The sequence below is a fragment of the Pinus tabuliformis genome, chromosome 3_1 (genome assembly GCF_031772625.1).
Source record: "Pinus tabuliformis cultivar Carrire ecotype Pingquan chromosome 3_1, CPIR1, whole genome shotgun sequence".
Lineage (NCBI taxonomy): Eukaryota > Viridiplantae > Streptophyta > Pinopsida > Pinales > Pinaceae > Pinus > Pinus tabuliformis.
Genome location: NC_142301.1, coordinates 952983695 through 953005158, shown reverse-complemented (window position 1 = coordinate 953005158; position 21464 = coordinate 952983695). Strand labels below are relative to the sequence as shown.

General features: G+C 34.5%; 1 pseudogene; it reads right to left on the bottom strand.

Annotated features, from left to right (window-relative positions):
* The window catches only part of LOC149190945 (ATPase GET3A pseudogene), a 35512-nt pseudogene extending 14349 nt beyond the window's left edge, over positions 1–21163 (bottom strand).
* Between the last annotated feature and the right edge of the window lie 301 nt (positions 21164–21464).

Here is a 21464-nt window from a genome sequence, read left to right as displayed (position 1 = left end):
TTTTTTCATCAAATTTTTAAATTTTTTGCTTCTTTTTGTGACAATTATTTGATGTATATTGAAATATTAATTAATGATACATAAATATATAGAAAGTCCTAACTTCAAAGTATTGACCTTTTTTCAAGGGTGGCAGGAGAGGGAGGGTAATCTTTCACCTTGATGAACAAGAAGAGATTAAATTTTCGTGGGGATTAGGCATTTTGACCAATAACCAAGCTAAATATTTAGTGTTGTGGCAAGGATTAGAATGGGAAACTACTTGTGATTTGACAAGTTTGAAAAGCCAGGGAAAATTCCAATTCCTCTCTTCCCCCCACCCTACGAAGGATTATTTTGCAAACTCATCAATTTGAATATATTGAATTCTATCACGTGTACAGAAACCTCAACATAGAGGCTGATATAATGACCAACAAAGGAACAACATTGGCCCAAGGGATTATGGAAAAGGATCCAGGTTCATCATTTTATCTCCCAATCCCATGAACATTATGGAATAATTCCCATCTTAAAAAAATAAATTTTCGACCATCTCCGTTAGAAGAATTGCTTCAGGATCAAACCAGGGAATTCCCATCCAAATTTGATAACAGACAAGTCGAGGATAGTAATGCCTTTAGCATCCTCGAGAATAGATAGGTGACACATTAATGAACTTTGTATGTATGGCATGAAGGTGGAGTATTATAGTAGTATGGGAAACAACAAATGGTCGACCCAAGGAGTACCAAGTGCGAATGGGTGGATGCGTGCTCAATTATCAAAATTCAGACATTGGTGGAAGCAAGCGATTAATAGGTCATTTCAATAGAGAAGGGCCTTAACTTCCCTTGATCCCTTAACTGTTTTCCATCATTGGCATTCAATTCAGGAAATCTGTAGTGTTACATGGATATGTAATATTTGCACTCAATTGCAATGGAATGGCGCTTTAGAGGGGGTGGTAGATTTATTATCTTTGGATTTTCTTTCCAAAGGAATTAGAATAATTCATGGTGGTGAGATATTAACAAGGAGTCAGATAGAATTTTAAATAATAGTGTATTATGAAGTGTTTTGTTGCGTTGAGGAACAACAATGGTTGGGAATGATGCAGAGTTCCACAATCAAATGCATAAGAATTTGAATGTGCTCCTGGATTGATTGTCAATGATGATAGAAGGATTGTTGCAAGAAGTGATGAGGAGCATCGACCTAGAAGAAGAGGGGACACAAACAAAGCTACAATTACTGGGAATGAAATATGTTTTCCTAGAAGGGAAGTTTGAAAAAATGAAGCTAGAGTGTAATATTGAACTGGATGCTAAGTACATAAGAATAACTGAGTTGGAGGAAAAGCAAGGCAATGGAGATTAGCATATTTTTGCAGAGACATAATCTAGCGAGGAGCCAAAGAAAAAATAGGTCAAACGTACATTGGATCAAGAGCAGAAGAATGAAGACAATGACCCTGAACATGTAACAGAAGCTACAGAGACGAGGTCGTCCAATGTCAGTTAAATTGTTATGTTATGATATTTTGTTATGTACTGCAAATATGAACTGATACTAGGAGTATTTTTTAGAGTTTATAGTAGGCATATGTTTCGAATAGTTGGTAAAAATATTCATAGACATTATCTACATTTTGGACTGTTGAATATAGTGTTTCTAAAGAACATTATGAATTTTGTGAGGGACCTGGCCCAGAAACAAGTATTTTAATAGTATAAAATATTATCTTATTCCATGTGTCTGTGTGTCCAGGCATTTTTTTTAACTTTGCAAAAAAATTGAAAAGAAAAACAAAACAATATAAACCTGAAAAACACTTAAAATAAAAACATCTACGAAAAAAAAAAATACTACTTGAAAAAATGTTAATTAATCAACATTTAAAAAATCATACATACTTAATACATAAGAAAATTTAACGTGTCAAAAATAAGCCCCCCCCAAAAAAGAGGTTGATGTTGCATCAACACTTTTCAAAATCGGCTTGAAAATCACTAGCATTTTTTAAAAATGTCCATACTTAATACGTAAGAAAGTTTAAAGTGTCAAAAATATGATCAAAAAAATAAAGGTTTATGTTGCATCAATACTTTTCAAAATCGGCATAAAAATCATGATTTATTGCAACCTCTAAAAAATGAGAACTCGATACAGATCATGTTAAGTTGGTAACGTTGTTTTAATATAATTACTCTATTTTTTATCCACTTTCCACGTATATTTTTTTGGTTTGAAACTAGGAAAGACTTGTTGCAATTGCAATTTTAACTTGTGTAGTCTACGCAATCTAAGTACCTAAGGGGAAATTACAATCTCACAAATAATTGTATCATCTAAACATTTTATGAGTGTGTAGCTCAAAATGAAGATGTGTAATTCCTTCCATGCTGAGTATGGAGTGGAAATCAACATAAATTCATTTTATCCTTGAATCTATCAAACACTAAGAAAAAACAAATAATTTTTAAACTATAAGGAAATCAAATATGTGTGTGTGTGTGTGTGTTAAAAGTAAAAAATATATTAATATTTAAAAAGCCAAAGTTTGCCAAAAACAACTCATATATATAGAGAACTATCGAGAAAAATTAAGAAGAAATAAAATATTTTTTCCCAAAATATTAAAAATGAAGAAAACCTTAAATTTTAAACACACACACATGTATGAAAAAAAATAAAAAGAAAAAGAAATCCTAGAAAATGATATTGAAATCAATTTTAAAATACTTACTAAAAATCCTCCATCATAGTGTCAACTCAAGGATGCAGTGTTTAATGTTAATGGGGGGCTAGGACAACCAACATAACTCCTTGTAATATCCCCTACGAGATTATCCTAACCAAAATTGCAAAACTTTAGATTTTTATCTTTTAGACATTTCACTAAATACATTGCATGCAAACCAATATGAAGTATTTCTAACACATTTCATCAAACAGTTTGCATGAAACTTTTACAACAGTTATACCACAAGTAAAATAACAACAAAGAACATAGAAACAAACAAACTTTTATAGCAAAAACTTAGCCAATTAAATATGGTTTATTTATATGAAAAGTAGTCCCTCTTAGATGCAACAAAAAAATCAGTTTCTGGGAACTTGAGCGTGGCCCTAGAAATTGGCACAATTTCGTTGATATAATGATGAAATCGACCTCCCTTGTCTTCCACAAATTTCTTATACTAACTCAATCCACACAAAAGCCTTAGATTATCGATAACAAGAATAAATTTAAAAATTTGATCTGAAATAACCCGCAAAACCCTCAACTATGTAATAATTTTTTGGTAAGGCCTCCTCAAGTGATCACATGGTATGGGAATGACATAAATGTTCATAAATGAATACTTGTGAAAGATATGAGTGATCTTTCCTCCCGGTCAGCTAGGGTGGATATGTTTCACCGTTAAAACCAATCCTTATCAGTTAGGGAGGATATATTTCACCACTAAAACCAATTTGCTCAAGGGTTTCACCCTCAACACTCAAAAGTTACAAGATCTCTCCAAATCAAATTGAGGAAAAAATACTAAACATGCCCAAAGGGTGAGAAACAAACTGTCTTTTATCATCAGATACCATGGGTCATCATATTACCATGGGTCATTAGAATACCATGGGTTTCTCTTTTATAACTTTCAATGAACTGACATAATTTTAAATAATTAAATTAATTGATCCCCTCTTTTTTTACTATAGCCTATGGTAATCAAAGAGGCTACTGATTCGTTCTCCAAAAGTGATCATTCGAGAAGGGACATTACAGAACTCCCTTCCTAATATTGCTTTCCCTCAAGAAATCTAGACCCTCCATTATCAATACCAGGATCCCAAATATTCTTGTTGAATGCTACAATATATGTGTTGTACCAACCTAACACAACCAAACCCAACATCATTGTCATGATCTGCGATATCGCAAAGCAATCCACTATAATGTAAATTATTCCTCATAAAAATCCTTAGTGAAATTGAAGGGCATAGCTTCGCCTTTATCATATTTACAACATATCCCATGTATCCTTCAGGGAAGTTTCCATTGATGATTTTGGATCATCGATAAGTAGTTGCTTTTGTGGATCACCAACTTTGAATTCTTCCTCATAAGACGTTATGTCCTCAAGGAAAATAACACATAACCTTCCATTATTTTTTGCTTTTTTGGTGCTTTCTAGCCCATGGAGACTTTTTATTGTCATTACATTACCACAATGAGCATATTGTTCAAGTGCTTAAAATTTTATAGGGAATTCAAGATGGTGTGCAAGAGTGTGGACCAAATAAGCCATAACATATTCTAGAAAATACGTGATGGAATTCACATGTGATTGGGCATAAGGTTGTTGTAATAGTGCCTCTCAATGGCATGTCTCTACAAAATGAACAAGGTATTTCCTAACCTCTATCCATTCATCTTTTGTTTCCCCTAATGCATCAAGAACAAAGGCACAATCATATTTCTAATCAACAATCTGCTTTTTGAGACATTGATGGACATTACCAAGAAACTCTTGCCTTACTTCAAGATAATTATCCTATGTAGTTCTTAATATCAAATGAAAAAGTTTAGAAGCTATTTGAGCATCCCACTACTTGATACTTCCATCATGAGAAGCAGTAAAGAAACACTCTTCTAAAAGCAGTTTTACACAGCTAACTTGAGCCGCATGTCCCTTGAGTTCTTCCAAAACTCTAAAATTTTGTTTACCCCGCACAAACCTACATTGCTAATCATATCCAGAGACAACTCAACTTTTGTCAAAGTCAATGGCACGAATTTCCCTAGTATGACCTATCGGGGTTTCTTTCAGTTCCTATCCATGATAACTTGGATCCCATAATTTGACTATGCAATCAATACTCTCACTGATGAAATATCCAGCATCTTCTTGATCACTTGTAATATCACATCCTTCACATCTTGTCACTACATGGAGAGAAGTAATAGAACCCTTATGACACATAAGTATCTGCACACTTGAATAACTTCTTTTTGGCCCTATGGATTGTATCTCTACTTTTTATGGTGGTACAACATCATGAACGTTCTCATTTTCAACTAGAAATCCACTTTCAGATGCTCCTCTTCGCACATAAGCAGCAATTTCTCTATGGGTAGCTAGATCTTGATTGAATATGATTTGTATCCAACTTCGTCTTAGACTAAATACTTCAACTAGCCATTGAGTCTCATCTACGACATCATGTGGTTTCTAAGTGGGTAGATTTTGCAAGAGGATGACAATGATTGTATCCATTCTTGTAGGATACCCCTATAGCCTTGTCACACTTGTTGCAGATAAGACAATCAAATCCTCACCTTAATAAGTTGATTGTATTCAAGGTTGTTCTTTTGTGTAATTGATTCCACTATGAACTAGGCCTCTTCATCAAGTATTCCTAAACCAACCATATGAGACACAATTATAAAAATATGTTTAGTGACTCATGTGATGTAGCTTGCCAACTTGTCTAATGCTTTCTCCATGATGCTCTCAAAATATCCTTCCCAAATCGCAGTTCCTCCGAGGCATGAAGAGTACCCAAATGGAATTGAAAATAATCTGGTACATTATTACTACATCTTTTATATATTTCAGTATAAATTTCTAAGTTATCTCTGACAGTTACCATGTCATCTCTTGAAACGACACGCCTTATTGTTGTCTTAATTAACTCCTTTATTGCAATGAACTGGTCCTCTATCAATTGGCACTCCCATCCTAAGTGAATATGATCCCTAATGCATTATAAAAATCCACTTCTACAAAAATATTTTGCATCTGACTCAATTAGAGCAAGAATGGTCACATACATGAACGAAAAAAGCAGGTTGCCAATTGCACCCAACGTAAGGAAGTGCATCCAAAGTCCCTATAGCTTGACATTTATGTCAAGAACCATGTGTTCTCTCTCTATAGCTCTCTCCTTTAGGCTGAAACTTTCTAATCCAAATTTTGTCCCGTTATAGTCGACCTTGGACTTATGATATGCCTGTTAGGATGTTCCAACGCTGCACTTGCAGCAACCATAATTATGTTCCGCTTATCTTCTTGATTCCTAGCATTGGCATGGAAACAATCATAATAGTGTGGAGCACCTGAAACTACAAAGGGCACCAAATGGGTCTATTATAGTTATAATCTCTAGCTTGCTTGTGGTATCTAGTAGCACAAAACAATGGTTTTAGCTTCTAGTTGTTGCATCTTGTAGCTTGTCTAGGAGATTATGCCCAAAATCCTATGATCCATGGCTTCTCTCTAGGAATTAAAAGAAACCCTATGAATCTAAAAACCAAACTACCATGGGCTTAGTTGGTTGGTTCATAGTGAGAGATCGGTTTTTCAGTAAAGCATGTGTATTGAACACATGTGTTGTTGTATTCTCCACAAAGGTGTGATAACCACTAAGGGTTGATGGAAAAAACTTCAGTAATATCAATGTGAGTTTTAATTCATGTCCCCCCCCGACTTGTTATTGTTTCTATGTCAATCTCCAAAAATACCTCCAATGGTCGTTTAGATATGACCTAAATCCTTAATATTTGTATACAACAAGTGCATTAATTATGTCTGTAGATGACCCAACTCTCATACCTTCTAATGTTGTTATATGATTGTAATCAAGTTCCATTAATATTGTAAGCTCATTGGCACATTCTTCCACTGTGTTGTTTGCATAGGTACAAGGACCATCTATCTATTTCTCTTTTCCCTTCTTCTTTACTGACATATTTACCATTTTCTTACGCATTGGTGATTAGGCTCCCAAGTTCCCTTGCAGGAAAAACAAAGATTGTGTCTCCTAAGTTTGTTCCTACTACCTTCATTATTTCTTGTGTTGGAACAATTCTTTTCATTTGTATTAACTGATAATTGAGGTTCTGACACCACATAATGCTTTAGCATTTTTTTTAGATTCTTGTTATAGTTTTCAAATTTTTGCAACAATTTTGACAGACACTCTTGTTTGTTAAAGGTTTTCATCTTTTTCACTGAAAGAACTAATTCACAGTTGCAACTAACTAGAATCACTTCTAAAAATGAATCTTAAACTAAAAACCCCTCAGGATGGTAGGATACACAACTTTGATACCATTGTAATATCCCCTACTAGATTACAAGACCAAACTTGCAAAACTTTTGACCTTTATCTTTCAGACATTTTGTCAAACATTTTGCATGCAAACCAATATGAAGTATTTCTATTAACAATTTTTTAAACACTTTGCATGAAATCTTTACAACTATTATACCATAAGAAAAATAACAATAATAGCGCAACCCAAATAAAAAATTTACAGCAATAACCTAGCCAATTAAATCTAATTTATTAGTATGCAAGGCATCCCCTCTTAGATATAACAAAAAAATAGTTTCTAGGAACCTAAGAGCAGTCTTAGAAATTGGCATGATTTCATTGATTTAATGATGAACTTAGTTGTTTGGAAAATTGATTGTCTTAATAAAACTAGTCAATTTCTCACTCATAAATTATCAACCAGGGTAAGTCTAATTATTTCAAGGTGCACAGTATATATAGGCACCAATTTCTAACTGACATTGATTAATTCCTAATCATTTTTGAGCTTTCTTTTACAATAAATTAGCACTCAATCAAACCAAAATTTGTTGTAACTCTTCACACTCGCAAGAATAGAAATCAGTTCAACAAAAGTCTCATTGTCAAACCTTTACTTGCATGAAAATAACACTCTGCACACAATGTTAGAAATAAAATCACACTTATGGAATAAAATGGAACTCATATATTCTAAGATCACTCTTGCAGGGAAAGGAAATAACACTCCACAAAATCAATTTCACAAAACTATTTGATCACAACCACACAACCATTAAGAAAATCAAAACCAATCCATTCATTAATTTTATAACATATGTAACAACAACCAATTAACATTTCGTATCAGAAACGAATTATAAAGTTGTAGCAGCAATTAAATAACAACACACAATTAGTAGGGAATGTTCCAGGAGTAGCTATGTTGTCACATGAGAAATCTATATCAGATATTCTGCAAGGTAGTTTAATCATCAATCACTACAATGTATTAGAAAGAATATGTAATAGTGATAATTGAAATTAAAACAAGCAATGGATTAACATAACCTGCAAGTAAATTAAAATGAAACAACTATGCTACCTCTACAAAGTAGTGATCTTTGTTAAAGAGGAGGGCCCTTCCTCCTTAGCAACGAGATGGTAAATCACATCTCGGAGGTTAGCATAACATATCATAAATGAACCATGAACTCGTAAAAGATTGCATTAGCTCTTAAAATGAAATACAAAGACGCACGATATGAAAATAATGATGTTGTCCTCCACCCCTTCCTAACCTACCCTTATTCCATACATTTTATACAGATAGATAAGGGGACAAATTGGAACCAATTCCCCCAAATCTAGACTGTCAAAGTTATGGAAAGATTTACAAGATATTATGTTTTCTTGTTTTTGGAAGATCTTAGTTTAGAAACAACTCAATATCTGATTACGTCATATTTATATATCGTGAAACCATTAGAGGACAGGTTGGAGTTGTTTCTTTTACTAACTAATCGCTTTGTTTGGGTCGTTGTTAGCTAACGATCGCAACAAGATAGGTCTTCTTCAAATAATTGTGTGTATATCAATACACAAACTTTTTAGAGAAACCACTTGTGCATCACCTAATTGGAGATGTTCTGAAAAAAACCAATGTCGCAAATTTTCCATATTTCTCTTCATTTCTTCACAAACAGTGCCTAAATTTAGTTATCGGATTCTTCCTAGCACAAGTTATATGAACTATAAATCATGAGTTGGAGCCTTATGGATTCAACCTATGTTTGAATTAGGTAACATAAACCCATATCAATATCCCTAGGAACAAAACCCATGTTCCATAATTTCACCTGGAGTTATTTAGATATGCCAATCATGGAGGTTGCTTATAGTAACTCCATAGGAGCCACATGAACAACACTAGGCAAAACCATCATCAGTAAAACCAACAATAATCCATTATGATTCATCAAAAATAAATTAAAATAATGATAACTAACCACTTTAATATTCATAAGTTTATTGTGGCATATTCGAGAAGAAACACAATAAAATGGGTAATAGACAGGCAAAGAAGTGGGATAAAATGACTGAAAATGGTGTTTAGGATGGTGAAAATTTTGATAATTTAGCAAAACAACATCTCCCCCATGCATGTGCTTTTTCATGTCGTCATGCAAACAAGATAGAATTGACAACAAAGAGTCGCCCACATTTTCAAATGCAGCCAACCTACATGGTTGTACTAGGCATCTCATTAACAAAAAGTGAAGTAGAATGCAATCTTCCATCCTTACTCTATTTTTTCTCAGTTTCATAAATACCATCTCCCATGTCACTCTCACCATTTTTCATTCTACCGTTGGCAGCGATTTTTGTCCACATTTCTTTAAGACTATCAATTAGTTATAAGTGCATCAATATCTCCTGTTTACTAGAAAAAAATGCCACTATGGCACAACCCAATACCCGTGCCAACAATTTGTCATTTACCTTGAATTATTTGTTTGTTGTATGTAGATTGTCCCTCCATGAATGATTCCACTAAAATAATGCTAATTACCTTGATCATTTCCCTTATTCCCACAACAAGTTCTTGTGGAGCAGTTTTCCCTTCTATATCCAACATTGGTTCTTGTGTGGTTGTTCGGAAAAATACTGAGAGCGGGGGTGAATTAGTATTTTAAAACTCACGTAAACCTTTCAATTTCTTATTCATATTTTTGTACGCGATTTTAATGAAGTGAACCAGCATATGTACGCGACTATGGTGAAGACAAGTAGCGTATATCCAGATAACTAACTTTTCAATTAATTCATCATCTGTTTAACTTGAACCAGTGCATCAGTACTTATTTAGACATTAATTAAACAGTATCCATGTTCAATAAAAACAGAATAAACCATCACACATGAACACTAGGATTTTTAGGTGGAAACCCATTGTGGGGAAAAAACCACCATTGTTGTCGTATTTTTCTTTATCTTTTATTATAAATAAAACATCTTACAATCTTGTACTGGCACAAAATCACACCAACACGCAAGCACCGACCTACAGAAGGCTACAACCTTCTCTCATTCTTTAGCACCCACTAGAAGGGAGCTCCAACCCCCTGATCTCGTTTACTGCCACCCACTGGAAGGGAGCTCCTACCCCCTGATCTAATTTACCAGTTATCACTGGAAGGAAGCTTTGGCTCCCTTAATAAAGGCTCTAACCCTCAGCACCACCGTGGACCGCATTTCATAAATTTTCACACTGGATCCACCTGATACAAAACATCACAACTTGTAGGCCACTTTTCATCATATTTTCAGACAAGACCCACTACTATCATTTAAGCTCAATACCAAATATCAAAACTGAAACTGATCACTGCAACAAATCACTCAATAATCGAACCAACTGAACCAACCAACTGAGACCCAAATCAATCAACTTATTCTCGAACAATCAAAACAGTTAGATCACCATAACCACAATACCAATAATGAACCCAAGCATTACATCAACCCACTGAACCAACTCAAAACCCTAATCAATAAAATAAATACATACACTACTTTACTTTAGCAAATCCACGTGTATACATGACTTCCTTGAAGCATAACTGTGTTCGAATCTCAAAACATTGAACCTTGAAACTGAATCACTGTCATTTTGAAACAAACACTGAGTTACACCTTGAACCACTGAATTATTCTAAAACAATTATAGAACCATCACATATATTCAATCACATACAGCTAGCAGCATCATCACTCTTCAATCAATCAATTCAACTTCAATTATCATTGTTAAACCCAGATCATCAAGTAAGACTTCATTGACAGACAGCAGAATCACAACAAGACTTATTACACTGATCAGACATCTTATTCAGCAAAACCCTAGCTTATATACGTGATTTCCAAAAATCATTTATGTGTGTATACGCACTCTTCAGGAATAAAACCCGCATATATATTTGTCCAAAGTGCAAAATCGACATGCGACTTACCAGCATTAAACCTATGTATGTACACGCCTTTCAATTTATCAAACCCATGTATAGATCTACAGATATTGACTTATAGATTCGTTGCACATCATACCTTTAGAACAAACCCATCTCTCGGCATACGTAATAAAACATGCATCAGACATAAATATTATAGGTCAAATCAATCCATTATCAATATAGTCATTTCAGATCTATTGGATCTGATCCATCATCAAACTCCCCGATGCATACTTAGTTTCAAATCAAACAATTCATTAATATCCCATTACATGCACACTTGCTTCAGATCTAACTATTCATGAAATATTCATCGCTTGCACTCACAAAGTACTTTGATCTTCATCTCCTTACATATCTTATCCCTTAGCAATACCATAGGTCAAAACGACACTAATTCGATGGTATTTTTTGATGAGATCAAATATCCATTGTTGGGCTCAACAATATGGGCCAATACCATGGTAAAGACCCTTGGTATTTAGAATACCATGGTGTGGAAACTGTATGCGCCTTTTCTTCTTCATACCCACATGTGTACGCAACTTTGCTTCACAAAACCCGCGTGTACCTATCAAAAGATCCCTTTCAATGTTCCTTTATCTCTGAAATGTTATTCCTTTGTCCAAACTCTTTTTCATATGCAGACACATCTTTTTGGCATCTTCATCAAGTAGGTTTCCATCAAGAACAACAATTAGTCATAATTCCAACAATCTCCCCTTTAGACTTGATGGCAACCATTTTGGTGTTTGGTCACCATCATTTGTAGGTACCTGTAAACACATTTATAAAAATACCAAGAATTCTCCAAACACCAAGCTTCTCTCCCCCTTTGACATCAAGGGAAAAGGGATGACCAATGGTGGATGAAGGCTTCTCTTTCCTTGTAGAGATATGAGCATTGTTGATACTAACCATGCTCCCCCTAAGCACATGATGAAACTTCTGAAAGATTTGCAATGGAGTACATGACTCTATGGCTCAACTGAATATGAATTTTCCTATCACCAAGGAATCAAACTTAGATCAATCACCCAACACAGTAGGGTTACAAATTACATCACATGCCCAAAAATATGGGATTACATGAATTGACCAAAATAGTCCATACATGATTATATTTTACAATGGTTTATAACATAGGTCTTTACATGACCTTTACATCAAGAGACAAAAACAAAATACCTTAGTAAGACCATGATAGTCATCAACAACTATCATACACCATATAGTATTTGTACCATAAGCGTCTATCAGCAGTAACACAAAAAACAAGATGCCCATTTTCATCATTAATTTGCAAGATAAGACAATGTAGATTTACTATCATCAACCGGTGACCAAGTATGCAACATAAGATTTTCCATAGAGATCTGTTGTCAACTCATCCTCTTGACCTCATCAAGGTCAACTTTCTATTTCCCTTAGTAGGAAGAGCCTCAATCCATGTTCATCAAAACATAGCAACATATATTTTCATGCATCAATCAACATATGTGAGAACCAAGCATATCATCATAAAGTAAGATAGGGTAAAGTAACATCATTCTTTAACATCATCAATATGTGAGTAAGTGTGCTATGTCTCCAAGTATCATTTAGCATATGTCTTCATGAAACCTGCAGTAACATCATTCTCTTGGCCCATTTTCTTCATGCAAGGAGAACTATCACACCAACACCACTTCATCAACATGAAACTTAAGTAATCATCCATAATATCCTTATCTGTAATTCACCCATCAATGATATCCCATGACATAGAGATAGTAGTATGTATCTAGCTTCTCATCAATGAGAAAAGTCATCAATAGCAAACCATGATTTCACCATCATTTATCAAACTTTGTTAGTAACTCATCTCCTTAACCATCAAGAGAAACAATATACCATGCGTAGCATATCATGTACATGTGAGGGTCAAGCACTATAGGAATCATCATCCATAACTGCACCATATGCAACTTATGCATCTTTGAAGGCATAATGACAGCAACATAAAATTAATGAGTGACACTTATCATCATCAAATAATGAGGTTGTATACTCAAGCTCTATTTATCTCCTTGAACTTATGAAGATCAACATGTAAGAAACATAACATATGTACCATATGCATCATCAAAATAATCTTCCATCATCATAAATATGATCAGTAGCATCATAACAACTATGTGGCTCAAGCAATATATAAGTATCATCCATGATTTCATCATAGGAAACCCATGATCGCAGCATAGCATGATGCATCATTCAAAAAATTCAGCAACATAAGCATCATTAATATAAGCATCATTATGTAACAAGAAATTCTCAAGAAATCATAATGCCAACAATGCATTATTAGAAGCATAGAAAATACCCCCCCTAAACCTGTGCCAATTGTTCACTGTCAAGTCTGATCACATCAACTCATCCATCAGTAAGGTTATCTAAGAAACTTCATCAATCAGTAAATCCATGTTAGCAATTCATTGACCATCATTAGCTAATATCACCTCTAAGTAGCATTCATAGATTGTAACCATCAACATCAGAACAAAAAATCGAAATAATAATTGTTGGAAGCATATCATAGCATTTCCTTGACTCTTTCCTACTATTTCTTCATCATAGGAAAACATACGTGATTGTCTGTATCAGAACTCGCGTATATATGTGACTTGTCTTCATAGGATCCACGTACATAAAGTAAAATACTGGAACTTCAAAACTTCATATCCCCATGAGCTTGTACTATATGTACATTTTCACAGTTACTACACCACATGCACTGTCAGTAATATAAGCAACATGAATATCAAAACAATCATGGGAATCATCATCAAGACAAAACATGTATTTCTCCCCCTGACATTATACATCACTGATCTTGAGGACCTAATAATCATCATTTGCTCTTATGAGGTCATGTACCTCACATCATTTCTGCAGCCACTGTCAGAAGAAAGCTCCAAGAATCAATGGACTGTAGCAGGGACAATCTTACCTACGTTCCTGACTGAGGTTCCTTCTTCCTCCAGATCTGCTTTCAATTTCTAATTATGTGTTGAAACTTATCCCATCTCCTAGTTATGTTCTGTAAACTTGACTCGTAATCAGTGGCCTTATGCCCAAATGAGTTACAAGAGAAACAATATCCATAAAACCATCATTTGTGCCTAGGGACTGATCTTGACCTTGATCTAGGAGATTTTCTTACAGATGAGTGATTTTATTCAACCTTTCTTTGCACAACACTATACTGATTTTTTCCATCGCATTGTGTATGATCATACCCAATGCCAGCCTTGATCAAAGGAGAGTGTTGTTCATTAATAATCTTCTCTAGAGACTCAGAAGCTTTTACCCATTTTTTGATCTTCTCATAATCTTCCTTTAGGATCATATTTTTGGATTCTAATGTTTCACACTGTTTTTCCTTTCTTGGAGTTGTTTTCTTATGCTTTCTGTTCTTTTATTGGTTGCTTCTAATTCCATTTTTAACCTCTTTATTTCTTCAATCATATTGTTTCCTTTTGATTCCAATTCTTTGTTAACATTCATGAGTTTATCATTCTCCCTTAGAGTTTTCATCAAATCATCTACCTCACAACTATCTGATTCATTAATTGACTGATCTTCAAGAGCCATGAGTACTAGATAAGAATTGTTAGAATTTGAATCTGAATTTTCTTGATCATTGGATTTTCTATGACTTTCTTCATTAGAGTAAAATATCTTTTATCATGGAAATTCCTTCTAGAAACACTCTTTCCATTTTCTTTATGATTTTCTCTATATGTACATTTAGATGCATAATGGCCTACTCTTCCACAAGCAAAACACTTAAAGGGAAGCTTACCTCTAAATCTTCCGATACCCACTTGCAACTTTCTCGTGAAGTTTGCTTCTTCCTCATCTGATATGTAGCTTATGTCTTTGAGTGCTTCCTTATGTTTCCCTTTATATGTGGCTTTGAAGGAAGCTTCTCTCATTTCTAAAGGACCATCTTTCCCCATCCCAAATGTCGTCAATATTCCATGGAGTTGATCAAGTGTGAGATTTTGTAGATTTTGCATTTCTTCAATAACAGAGACTTTGGAATCGAACTTTGGAGTTAGTGATCTCAAAATTTTCTCAACAATAGTAGAATATTTTATGTCTTCACCAAGATTTCTCATGGAATTAAAAATCTCATCAACTCTAAGAAAAAATGTTTCAATGCTTTCATCAGTATGCATTTTCAGTGTCTCATATTGTATCCTAAGTGGTTGGAGTTTAGCATTTTTTACCTTGGTGTCACCTTCATAACTTTGGACAAGCTTATCCCACATGTCCATTGTTGTCTCCAGGTGCATTACTTTCATGAACTCGGCTTCGGCTAGACTTCCCAAGATGGCATTCACAGCCTTTGCATTGATTTCATACTGTTAATTTCCTACAGTATCTGTGGGAATGGTGGCTAGATATTGATATCCACTTTCAACAATTTCCCATACATCAGCTCCCAGTGACTATAAGTATGCTCTCATCTTGAATTTCCAAGAGACAAAGTTGGTTCCATTAAATAAAGGTGGCCTGATAAAAAATACTCCTTCTTGACTACTCATCTTGACGCATCTCCTTCTAACGATCAGGATTCTTCTAAAGGACCTGCGCTGATACCAATTGTTGGGAAAAATACTAAGAGGTGGGGTGAATCAATATTTTAAAACTCACTTAAACATTTCAATTTATTATTCATATTTATGTACGTGATTTTAATGAAGTGAACCAGTGTATGTATGCAATTGTGATCAAAACAAGTAGCGTATATCCAGTTAACTAACCTTTCAATTAATTCATCATCTGATTAACTTGAACCAATGTATCAGTACTTATTTAGACATTAATTAAATAGTAACCATGTGTAGTAATAACATAATAAGCCATCACATATAAACAATACATCAACACACATGAACACCAGGATTTTTAGGTGGAAACCCAATGTGGGAAAAAAACCATCGTTATTTTCATCTTTGTCTTTATCTTTTATTATAAAGAAAACATCTTACAATATTGTACTGGTACAAACTCATACTAGCATGCAGGAACCACCTGTAGAAGGCTACAACCTTCTCTTATTCTCCAGCACCCACGGGAAGGGAGCTCCAACCCCCTGATCTCGTTTATCAACACCCACCAAAAGGGATCTCCTACCCCCTAATCTGAATTACTAGCAACCACTGGAAGGAAGCTTCAACTCTCTTACTGAAGGCTCCAACTCTTAGCACCACTATGGGCCGCATTTCATAAATTTTCACACTAGATCCACCTGATACAAAACATCACAACTTGTAGGCCACTTTTCATCAAATTTTCAGACTAGACCCACTACCATCATTTAAGCCCAATACCAAATATCAAAACTGAAATTGATCACTGCAAAAAATCACTCAATCATTGAACCAACTGAATCAACCAATCACTGAACCAACTGAGACCCAAATCAATCAACTTATTCTTAAACAATCAAAGCAGTTAGATCATTGTAACCAGAATACCAATACTAAACCCAAACATTGCATCAACTCGCTGAACCAACTGAAAACCTTGATCAATAAAATGTCATTATATATATGTGCTACTTTACTTTAGCAAATCTGCATGTATATGTGACTTCCTTGAAGCATACCTGTGTATAGATCTCAAAACATTGAACCCTGAAACTGAATCACTATCGTTCTGAAACAAACACTGAGTTACACCGTGGACCATTGAATTATTCTAAAAACAATTAAATAAACATCACATATCTGCAATCACATACAGCTAGCAGCATCATCACTCTTCAATCAATCGATTCAACTTCAAGTATCACTGTTAAACCCAAATCATCAAGTAAGACTTCATTGACAGATAGCAGAATCACAGCAAGATTGGTTAGACTGATCAGACATCTTATTCATCAAAACCATAACTTATATACATACTTTCCAAAAAACATTTTTGTGTGTTTACGCGCTCTTCAAGAATCAAACCTACGTACAGATCTATCCAAAGTGCAAGATCGACATGCGACTTACTAGCATTAAACCTGCATATGTACGCGCCTTTCAGGCTATCAAACCCACGTATAGATCTGCAACTATTGACTTATAGCTTTGTTGCACATCAGACCTTTAGAACAAACCCATCTCTCGGCATACATAATAAAACATGCATTAGACATAAATATTACAGATCAAATCAATCCATTATCAATATAGTCATTTCAAATCTATTGGATCTGATCCATCATCAAATTCCTCAGACTTAGATTCAAATCAAACAATTCATTAATAATTCATTACATGCAAACTTGCTTTAGATCTAACTATTCATGAAATATTCATCACTTGCACTCACAAAGTAATTTCATCTTCATCTCCTTATATATCTTGTCCCTTAGCTAATACCACAGGTCAAAACCACACTAATGTTGATGGTATTCTTTGACGGGATCAAATATCCATTGTTGGGCTCAATACTATGGTAAAGACCCTTGGTATTTAGAATACCATGGTGTGGAAACTTTATGCTCATTTTCTTCTTCATATATGCGTGTGTATGTGACTTTGCTTCATATAACCCATGTGTACCTATCAAAAGATCCCTTTTAGCATTCCTTTGTCTCTAAAATACTATTCCTTTGTCCAAACTCTTTGTCATATGTAGACAATTCTTGTTGGCATCTTCATCAAGTAGGTTGTCATCAAAATACAACTCATCAAGTAGGTTTTCATCAAGGACAACACATTAGTCATAATGCCAACAATCTCCCCCTTTGGACTTAATGGCAACCATTTTGGTGTTTGGTCACCACCATCTGCAGGTAACTATAAACACATATGTAGAAATACCAAACACTATCCAAACACCAAGATTCTCTCCCCCTTTGACATCAAGGGCAAAGGGTTGGCCGATGTTGAATGAAGGCTTCTCTTTCCTTGTAGAGATATGAACATTGTTTACACTGACCATGCTCCCCCTGAGCACATGTTGAAACTTTTGAAATATTTGTAATGAAGTACATGATTCTATTACTCAACTGAATATGACTTTTCCTATCACCAAGGATGAAAACTTACATTAATCACCCAACACAGTAGGGTTACAAATTACATCACATGCCCAAAAAGATGGGATTACATGACTTGACTACATTAGTCTATATATGATTGTATTTTACAATGATTTATCACATAGGTATTTACGTGACCTTTACAGCAAGAGACCAAAACAAAAGATCTCAGTAACACCATGATATTCATCAGAAACTATCATACGTCATATAGGATATGTACCATAATCATCTATCAGCAGCAACATGAATAACAACATGCACATTTTCATCATCAATTTGCAAGATAAGACAATGTATCTTTAATATCATCAACCTGTGACCATGTATGCATGATAAGATTTTCCATAGAGATCTGCTATCAACTCATCCTCTTAACCTCATCAAGGTCAACTTGCTCTTTCCCTTAGTAATAAGAGCCTCAATCCATGTTCATCAAAGCACAGCAAATATATTTTAATGCATCAATCAACATATGTGAGAACCAAGCATATCATCATAAAGTAAGATAGGGAAAAGTAGAATCATTCCTTAACATCATCAATATGTGACTTAGTATGTTATGTCTTCATGAAAACTGTAGTAGCATCATTCTCTTTTCCCATTTTCTTCATGCGAGGAGAACTATGACACCAATGCCACTTCATCAACATGCAACTTAACTAATCATCCATACGTACTTATATGTAATTCACCCATCAATGATATCCCATGACATAGAGATAGTAGTATGTATCTAGCTTCTCATCAATGAGAAAAGTCATCAATAGAAAACCATGAGCTCACCATCATTTATCAAACTTTGTTAGTAACCCATCTCCTTGATACCATCAAGAGAAACAATCCTCAAACAATATACCATGTGTAGTATATCATGTACATGTGAGGGTCAAGCACTATAGGAATCATCATCCATAAGTGCACCATATGAAACTTATGCATCTTTGAAGGCATAATGATAGCAACTTAAAATTAATGAGTGACACTTATCATCATCAAATAATGAGGTTGTATACTCAAACTCTGTTTATCTCCTTGAACTTATGAAGATCAAAATGTAAGCAACATAGCATATGTACCATATGCATTATCAAAATAATCTTCCATTGTCATAAATCTTATCAGTAGCATCATAACAACTATGTGGCTCAAGCAATATATAAGTATCATCCATGATTTCATCATAGGCAACCCATGACTACAGCACAGCATGATTCATCATTCAAAAACTTTAGCAACGTGAGCATCATTAATATAAGAATCATTATGTAACAAGAAATTCTCAAGAAATCATAATGCCAACAATGCATTATTAGAAGCATAGCAAATACTCCCCCTGAACCTGTGCCAATTGTTCACTGTCAGGTCTGATCACATCAACTCATCCATCAATAAGGTCATCAAAGAAACTTCATCAATCAGTAAATCCATGTCAGCAATTCATTAACCATCATTAGCCAATACCAGCGCTAAGTAGCATCTGCAGATTGTAACCATCAACATCAGAATAAGAAAGTCGAATAATAATCATATGAAGCATATCATAGCCTTTCCTTAAGTTTGTCCTATTGTTTCTTCACCATAGGAAAATAGACATGACTGTCTGTATCAGAACTTGTGTATATATATGTGACTTGTCTTCATAGGATCCGCATACAAAAAGTAAAATACAAAAACTTCACAACTTCATCTCCCCTAAGCCTATATTGTATGTACTTGTTCACCGTTACTACACCAGATGCATTGTCAGTGATATAAGAAACATGAATATTAAAACAATCATGGGAACCATCATCAAGACAAAACATGTATTTCTCCCCCTGAGATTATACATCATTGATCCTGAGTACCTGATAATCATCTTTTTCTCTTATGAGGTCATGTACCTCACTTCACTTCTGCTCTCATCGTCAAAAATAAGCTTCAAGAATCAATGGACTACAGCAGGGACAATCTTCCCTACATTTCTGACTTAGGTTCCTTCTTCCTCCAGATCTGCTTGCAATTTCTAATTATGTGCTAAAACTTATCCCATCTCTTGGTTTTGTTATGTATACTTGACCTACAATCAGTGGCCTTATGCCCAAATGAGTTACAATAGAAACAATATCCATAAAACCATCCTTTGTGCCTAGGGACTGATCTTGACCTTGATCTAGGATATTTTCTTACAGATGAGTGATTTGATTCAACCTTTCTTTGCACAACACTATAATGATTTTTTCCATCGCATTATGTATAATCATACCCAATGCCAGCCTTGATCAAAGGAGAGTGTTGTTCATTAATAATATTCTCTAGATACTCAAGAGCTTTTACCCATTTGTTGATATTCTCATAATCTTCCTTTAGGGTCATATTTTTGGATTCTAATGTTTCACACTGCTTTTCCTTTTCTTGGAGTTGTTTTCTTATGATTTATGTTCTTTTATTGGTTGCTTCTAATTCCATTTTTAACCTCTTTATTTATTCAATCATACTATTTCCTTTTGATTCCAATTCTTTGTTAACATTCCTATGTTTATCATTCTCCCTTAGAGTTTTCATCAATTAACTGATCTTCAGGAGCCATGAGTACTAGATAAGAACTGTTAGAATTTGAATTTGAATTTTCTTGATCATTGGATTTGCTATGACTTTCTTCATTAGAGTAAAATCTTTTCTTATCAAAGAACTTCCTTCTAGCAACATTCTTTCCATTCTCTTTATGATTTTCTCTATAAGGACATTTAGATGCATAATGGCCTACTCTTCCACAAGAAAAACACTTAAAGGGAAACTTACCTCGTAATCTTCCAGTACCCAATTGCAACTTTCTCACGAAGTTTACTTCTTCCTCATCTGATATGTAGCTTATGTCTTTGAGTGCTTCCTTAGGTTTCCCTTTATATGTGGCTTTGAAGGCTACTTCTCTCATTTCTGAAGGACCATCTTTCTTCATCTCAAATGTCGTCAATATTCCAAGGAGTTGATCAAGTGTGAGATTTTGCAGATCTTGCATTTCTTCAATAGAAAAGACTTTGGAATTGAACTTTGGTGTTAGTGATCTCAAATTTTCTCAACAATAGTAGAATCTTTATGTCTTCACAAAGATTTCTCATGGAATTAACAATCTCATCAACTCTAAGAAAAAGTGTTGCAATGCTTTCATCATTATACATTTTCAGGGTCTCATACTGTATTCTAAGTGGTTGGAGTTTAGAATTTTTTACCTTGGTGTCACCTTCATAACTTTGGACAAGCTTATCCCACATGTCCTTTTTTGTCTTCAGCTGCATTAATTTCACAAACTTTGTCTCGGC